General features: G+C 32.8%; 1 pseudogene; it reads left to right on the plus strand.

Annotated features, from left to right (window-relative positions):
* Nucleotides 1-2,203: 2,203 nt before the first annotated feature.
* Nucleotides 2,204-2,319, plus strand: LOC111738033 (annotated as a pseudogene).
* The last annotated feature ends 6,218 nt before the right edge of the window (nucleotides 2,320-8,537 follow it).

An 8,537-nucleotide genomic window follows, 5' to 3' on the forward strand; every position in this document is an offset into this window, starting at 1 on the left:
TGAATAGAAAGATGTCATTAAAGCAAGACTAAACTGTCTTCTAGGAACACAAAAAGCAGAAAGAATGGAAGAAAGTAGTGTTTGGAAATTTTTGATTGGATATGAGACATTTTACCTTGTTGGATGCTGGATATTGAATCCCTAAAAACACATTCTTGAGGTTTGTTCTGGGAGGTAGTTGAGTTATTTGTGAACAACTGATAATTTTCTGTATTGCTTTTAATCTTTGTTGTCTCCCTGCTGACGAAAACACTCAGTATTCTATCCAAGCCTCAAGTTTTCATACAGTGGCTGATGAAAACGAGAATTATTCTGGCTCTGTGTATGATCTCTAGTTATTGTTCCAGCTATCTCTCCAGGTTTCAGGGAGTTTTATAATCTACATGTCTTTTCTTTTTTAATTTAAACTTTTAATTTTGAGATAATTATAGATTTATAAGCAGTTGGCAAAAATACAAAGAAAGCTCATGTACCGTACCTTGCCCAGTCCTGCACAATTGTCCCAATGATGACATTTGGCAAAACTATAGTATAATATCTCACAATGGGATATTGATATTGATACAATCAAGATACATAACATGTTTCCCTCTGCAAAGTTCCCTCAGGTTACACACCCACGTTCCTCCCTGTCCCTTCAGCCCTCTCCACACTTAAACTATGTCAACATGCATCATTTCACCATTTCTAAAAATGTTTACTTGAAGAATCTCATATAAATGGAATCATTTAATATGTAATCTTTGTGATTGGCTTTTTGCACTCCATGAAATTCTCTGGAGATTCATTTAGATTATGGCTGAATGAATAGTTCATTCCTTTTTATTGTTGAATAGTATTCTATGCTATGGATGCACAACAGTTATTTTTTTTAACCGTTCACTTGCTGGAGGACATCTGGATTATTTCTGTTTTTGACTATTACAAAATAGCTTCTGTAAACAAGTGTGTATAGGTATTTGTGTGAATTTACATTCTCCATTCTCTGAGATATATGCCCAGGAATGCAAATGCTGGGTTATATGATGAAATTTAGTTATTTTAAGAAGCTGACAAATTGTTTTTCAGAATTGCTGTGCTGTCTTACATTTCTACCAGCAAGATATAAGTGATCCAGTAGAAACTGATTGAGTAGAAATCACATTCTCACCAGCATTTGGTGTTATTGGTATTTTTAAATTTTAGCCATTCTGTTAGGTGTGTAGTGATAGTTTATTGTGGTTTTAATTTAAATTTCCCTAATGGCTGATGTTGTTGAATATCTTTTTATGTGCTAACTTGCCATCTGTGTGTCCTCTTTGGTGAAATGTCTCTTCAAGTCTTTTGTACATGTTTGTATTTTTCCTTTTGAGTTTTGAGAGTTCTTTCTTGGTTTTAGATACTAGTCCTTTGTAAAATATTTCGCCAATTTGTAAAATAATTCGCCAATTTTTTCTTCTACTCTATAGCTTGTCTTAATTTTCCCAAAGAAAAATTTATTTTTTTTGACATCTAATTTATTGGATTTTCTATTTATGGATCATATTTTGGTATTAAGACTTTTGCCTGGACTTAGACCCTGAAAATTTTTTCTTGCTTTCTTTTACTATGAGTTTTATAATTTTACAGATTATTTTTACATTTGAGATCCATTTCAAATTAATTTTTGTGTATGGTGCGATATTTAGATAAAAATTCATTTTGGCCTGTGGATTTCCAAATCCTTCATTATTGAAAAGGCTACTTGAAAAGGCTAACTTTCCTCCATTGAATTGCTTTTTCATTGAATTCAAAGTTAGACTGATGTTCAAAGAGTTGTAAAGAGATTTTTAAAAACTACTTCCTCTTTTATATTAAAAGAAGACCAAGGTTCACCTGATATATGGTGAGAACGAGATATAATATAGAGAAAAAAGAGAATAAAACACAATTGACTATGTAGATAGAGAAGAAAAGAAACAAAAGAAACCTTAAAAAGAGAAAGAAGAAAACAAAAACCTCTAAAAATTAGCCTGTACAAGAATTTTGAAAAGATTATTTTATCCATGATATAAGAATGTTATGAAAGAGAGAATAAGAAGTTTTAGGATTTAAAAATAATTATGTATCTTTTTAAAAAGGCATTAATAGGATAGAAAGATCAATCTAAGGAAATTCTGATCATTTAAAAACAAAATAAAAGTACAGAAAATGGGTTGGTGCCCCAGTGGAGCCATGGTCCATGGTCTACGGCCATGCTACCCTGGACAAGCCTGAAGTCTGATTTCAGAAGCTAAGCAGGGTCGGGCCTGGGTAGTACTTGGATGGGAGACCACCTAGGAAGACCAGGTGCTGTAGGCAAAAAAAAAAAAATACAAAAAATGAGAGAAGAGATAAGATTCATAGAAATACAGCCTTGGAGTCTCAGCATATTATCAGTAGAGACTTCATAAAGAGAACAGAGAACACAAAGAGAAGTAAATTATTAAACTTAATTCTAAATAATATTTGCAGTGCTAATGGATATTAGCAACCAGTTTGAAAGAGTTCCTGACCTACAGCAAAATAAATGAAATAAATGAGAAATTAATCCTAAGCAAAGCATTACAGACTTTCAGAACATCAAAGATATAGAGGAGTATTGATTGTTAAGCATGGAATACAATGTTTGAAAATTAAGGGGTCATCTGATTTCAATAAATAATGAATTGCTCAAACAATATATGGAGTGTTGTCTTCAGTTAGACATAGTATAGTTTAATAGGGATCTTGAGAAACTGGGAAGACTAAAAGCTAAGACAGAAATATCCTAGAAAGAAAGACTGTTTAGCCTGGAAAAGGGAGAACACACTCAGGTGTGGTGTCTGTGTATGCAAATGAATCTCTCTCTCTCTCTCTCTCTCTCTCTCTCTCTCTCTCTCTCTTTCTCTCTTTCCATCCATTCATATTTATATTTTCTAAGAAACATATCCAAATGAGTATTATTTTGTAGTCAGTGAATATGAAATTTAGAAATGTAAAAATCTTGCCCCCAAACAAAGAATAATACAAGTGGAGTGTCAAAGAAACAAATATATGGGTGTTTTATTTTTTGAAATGATAAAAGTAAAATCCAATTTTAACAACACTGCTCCATTTAATTATAGTCAAATTTTATTATACCTATACTGAACACGTTGTCAGAAATCACATTCATATCTGTGGCACCTGATGATGAAATGTAGCTCAGACTAGCTCCTTTGTAATGGATTAAAATGAAAATTCCTTTGATCTCAAGAAGGAAAGCAGTACCCATATGTAACCTTCATCTTCTAAGCTCCAGAACTATTAGAAAGATCATTTTACTTTGCTGGGCTATTTGTGAATTTATTTATTTTTTAAATGGGTTGACAGATTTTGAAATTTTGGAGCAAGGATTAAAATTGAAAGGTAATAGCATTTGTATAGGAAGTCAAAGAAGTTGAAATTAGAGTTCAGTTTACTTTCACTTTTTACATTGCCAAAAATTCAGAACATCACGTCATATACTCAGAAGCCAACAAAGCACTGTTTATAGAGAAAAATGCCACACTGAGATTGACAGAGAAATCGTGTTGTATAGGATTTTGCTTTGAGTGGATTTTTTATCGCCTGATCAAGAGAGCCTCATTATAATAGGAATCCGTATGTAAGTTTTATTAATGATAATCAAGGTGGAAAGCTTGTACTGAAATATATTTATTGTCTTCTAATTGTTTGAATATTCAGTACAATAATTTTCAATTATGTAACTTGTGTTATATGTAAAATACATGGATATCTAGTCATAATCCCAGTTCTACCATCAACTGACTGTGCCCTGAGAAAGTATATGTATTCAATTACTCAAATTGCTTTCTTAAATAAAGTATGTTTCAATATTTGACATTTTAATAGGAGATATCATTTGAGATGTATATATATTACAGTGATTGTGATCCCTGTCAGAATTTGAAACCCTTCATGTATATTCTTATCCTTGGATGAAGAGTTTTCCATACCTATCAGTTACAATTATTAGTAGTAAACTTGAAGATTTTTTCCATATTCGAAACTGTAATGTGGCTCCAAAATCAATATATCCTCATGATTATTTTAAAATATCATTAATCATCATACACAGATTCATATGCTCTGTTTTGTTATCTTCACAAGTGTTCACCAATGTAGCTGTGAGGAATCGCAACCCAAAGCTTTTAGAGCCAATGAATTGTACAAAGAAAATACGATTAACTGCTATTCCTTTTGATCATTTTTTAGACTCTTTTCCAAAAAAATTATGAATTAAACTATGGTGTGAAATGTATATATGTATATATTTAACCCCTCAATAAATTACTACTCTTTTGTATAGTAAGTGTTCATATATATTTACCCTAATATTTACCTTTCCTAATAGTCTTTATTCTCTTCTGAATTTCCATGTTTTTCTTTCTAGTATCATTTTCTTTTTGCCTAAAGAACTCATTTTAGTATTTCTTTTAATATTGGGTGGTTGCTAGGGGATAGGGGAGGAATAGGGATTTAATAATAATGAACGTAAGGTTTCAGTTAAGTTGAATAAGTTCTAGAGACTTGATGTACAATATTGTACCTGTAGGCAGCAATATTGTACACTTAAAAATGTGCTAATATTGATTTATTGGCCACAAATTATTTTATTTACTATTTTTACTTGGAATAAGGATTTATTTTTTTCTTCACTTTTGAAGGAAATTTTCCCTAGATCTAGAACTCTATGTTGGCAAAAGCTTACCCTCAGCATATTAAAGATATTGTTATCAGTTGCTAGTTGAATTGCATACCTTTGAAGGAAGCATATTTTCCTGCCTATGGCTGCTTTAAGATGTTTTTTTCTTTGTCCTTGCTTTTCAGCAATTTTGCTATGATGTTTTAGATGTGTTTTTCTTCTTACTTATTTACATGGGTTTTGTAGAATGTCTTTAATCTGTGCCTTGATGCCTTTTGTCAGTTTTGGAAAATTCTTGACCATTAATTTTTTTAATATTTCTTATTTCTCTTTCTTGCTCTTCTCCAGTCTGGCTCTATAGCTACACTATGTTAAACATTTCAATGTGTTTCTTATGTTTCTCTCCAAAGATAATTCACACCATCATTTGCCAGGCTCAGGGGAGCAGATCATAAGAAATCCAATTAAAAACAGAGCTGGCTGATTACCCATTTTGGAACTCTTTCCTCTCCTCTCCTCTCCTCTCCCTTCCCCTTCCCCCTTTCCTTCCCTTCTCCTCCCCTCCCCTCCCTTCCTTCTCTCCTCTCCTTTTTTCTTTCCGTCCTTCTTTCCTTCCTCCCTCCCTCCCTTTCTCTCTCTCCCTCCTTCCTTCCTCTCTCTGACTCTGTCACGCTCTCTCTCTCTCTCATTCTCTCTCCCCACCCATTCCTCATTGTTTCTCTCTCCTTGGATTTACCCTTACTCCTGTTTTGTAGACCTCCATTAGTTGCAAATGTACATTTTGTAACTTTCATAGAATATCTCCTATTTGGTGATACCTGTATCTTAATTTTTGTGTTCCCAATGCAATGAACTATTCAAAATTTCTCTCTGCATTGCCTTTTTTGGGGATCTTATTTGTCAATTTCTGGATACCTGGGCAATTCCAAACTTAATATTTGTTTCTGAGTTTCTCAGAGTTTGCTTCGAGTTCTGCTGTATTCTCCACATGTTAGCAGTGGTTCTTTGTAGCACTTCTCAGGCTTTTGCCTCATTCTAAGTCTTGGAAAACATCCCAAGGGTAAAGTGACATGAAGAAAATTGGAGCTATCTTTATGTGCTTCCCTAGTTTATAAGATCTGACCCCTCATTTACTGGCTGCATTAGTAGCTATCCAATGCCTTCAAACAAAGACTGGGCTAATTTTAATGGGAATTCAACACTGAACTGTGAACAAAGGAAGGAACAACATAAGTAGAGCAGTATTTTATACAGAGTCAATCAAAATGCAAGGGTAAAATATGTATGGCATGTCTATAGAAAAAGGACTATTTTGCTTTGGCTACAGCATAATATAAAAAAGAGGTGATGTTACCCATCTAAAGAAAAGGGAGGCAGAACACATAAGGACTTTTATGTCATTTTAAAGTGCCAGCATTTCTCCTTAAATCTTCTTCAGTTGATTGAATAGAAATGTTAGCAATCTAGTTTCTCCTCTGAATACCTGTTCCCATATTGACTCTATAATACTCTCCTTGTACGACCCCCACCCCCATAACCCTTGCTCTTCCAGCTCTGTGCTTCCAGTATCTGAGTCAAGTGCATTGAATTAGTGCAAAATAAATAAGTAAGTAAGTAAGTAAGTAAGTAAGTAAGTAAGTAAGTAAATAAATAAATAATGAAAAAAAGACAAAATAAAATAGCATTATAGGAGAGCAGTTTATGAGTTTCCCATTGCATTTTGACCACAGGCATTTCATTTAAAAATTTTGGTCATATTTCATACTTGACTATTTTACTTGAAAATCTTCTGACAGTAGCCTATTTATAAAATTGGCAATTTATTGTGCATGTAAGGCATATAAAGCAATGCCTACATGGACTTTTTGTTAAATAATATTATCTTGGAGACAAGAACTCTATCGACTTCAGTTCAGTTAACAAACCAATTTTGTTTTTCCCTGGCAGGAATTTTTAACTTTTCTAAGTTTAGTTTAGTTTTAAATGTTTAGCTCATCTGTATTGCAACTTTCTAAACTTAATAATACTGGCTTCCACTTGAATAACATATAAACCATATAAACAGTGTCTGGTATTCACAAAATGAGTAATGGAGAAGTAACAATATAGTTTTTAGTTTATAGACCTCTTAGTTCTATGAAAGAGCTATAAGCTATAAGCTTACACATTTATATGCCTCCCTAGAGGACATGAAGCAGCAGGTGCAAGAAGGCAAAGCATAAGCTGCCCAGATTTTGCACTGCATTATGTGAAAATGGTCTCTACAGACATCTCTCCCTATTATGAGAGTGTTTATGGTCACATTATTTGATTTCCATTTATTTTGTTCAGATTGCATAATTTCAGGCACATTACATTTCAAGAGATGTTTCTAGACTTATACTTTAAAAAGTGCATTATGGCAGCATTAGCAAGCTGCTATGTGTCCTGTAATCCATAATGTACATAACTGCACTTGATTTCATGGGAACTCTCATGTTCTGTAGACTATATAAGTACTGGCAAGTGGATAGTTCTAAATAATGAGTGCCATATTAAATCATGCTGAGTTATACTTTAAATATTTACCTGAAAACATGAAATAAAAACTATATGTGGTCTGAAGTTTGAAAGTACTTTCCCTAATTTTAAGTCTAGGAAATATTTCTTAAGGAAAAATTCTTAAATAAAGAATAAATGTACTTCTCTATCAAGTTATCACCCAAAGAAAACTGAAGCAAATATTTAAATATCTTTATTTTAATTTGTGCTAATTTATTAAAATTAATAATTTTCCTCCATATAGACACTATATATCTATTTTAATATAACCAACATACTATAACTGACATTTTTATTATGTAGTTTTACTTAACATTGCAGTATTTGCACTTCTCAGTACCATGTAAGCTGTATTTGTTAATGCCATCTTCCAATTATATATTTCCCATTATAATTATTTACTAAATTATTTAATTTTCTGTTATTGAACATTTAAATTTTTATATTTATTACATTACATAATTATATAATGAACATCTTTGTATATTTAGCCTTTTATATATCTCTTGTCTTTACAAATTCCTAGATGTAGAATTGGTAAAAATAAAGTTATGAATATTTTTAAGACTTGATCTACATAGCTATACTGGTTTCCTGAAGTTTGTGCCAATTTAATCAACTGCAAACAGTGTGTAAAAGGACACACCCCTTGCTATCCTTAATTTATCAGTTTTTAGTCCTATTATTCAGAAATACATCATTCAGTAAGTATAGGAATTCTTCTGTGGCATATTTCAACTTCATTTAGAAGAGGCACCTTTAATTGACTTCCTATAAAAAAGGATGTATCCAAAACTCCATCCTATTAAGTTATCTGTTTCTCAACAATAGAGCTTTGAGGATATCTGGTGCTTTACATCTGAGCTTCAGAGTGTCCACAGAAGATGTAGGATGCTAGGATACTCCAGACTTCAGAACAGAATGGACCTACTTCATTCAATATCTAATAGGATATTATCTCATAGGCATGAAAATCTTGATGGCATTCAGTGTTTCACATAGCTCACCTCAGACTCCTCTAAATGGGCCACTTTTCCTGTGGGGTACCTTGGAGATAAAGAGCTTTCTTCATGTTGTAGTCTACAGAATATCAGAACTAACCTTGGGCTATAAAAGACCTACTGGTGCCAGCTGCAAACTGGGCTGCATCTACTGGCCAGTCTGTCTTTTGGGCTTCATCCCACCCAGTGAGCTATGACCTGTGGCAGAGAGATTGAGAATACAATGAAAAAAAGGGTGTTAAAGTCGATCTCTAGTGGAACATTCTAAGAGTTTCCAAGAATTCTTTCTGATTTATTCAACATTCGTTCTGAATATATTTTTATCTTGT

Source organism: Pteropus vampyrus, unplaced genomic scaffold (assembly GCF_000151845.1).
Source record: "Pteropus vampyrus isolate Shadow unplaced genomic scaffold, Pvam_2.0 Scaffold33, whole genome shotgun sequence".
NCBI classification, from domain to species: Eukaryota; Metazoa; Chordata; class Mammalia; order Chiroptera; family Pteropodidae; genus Pteropus; species Pteropus vampyrus.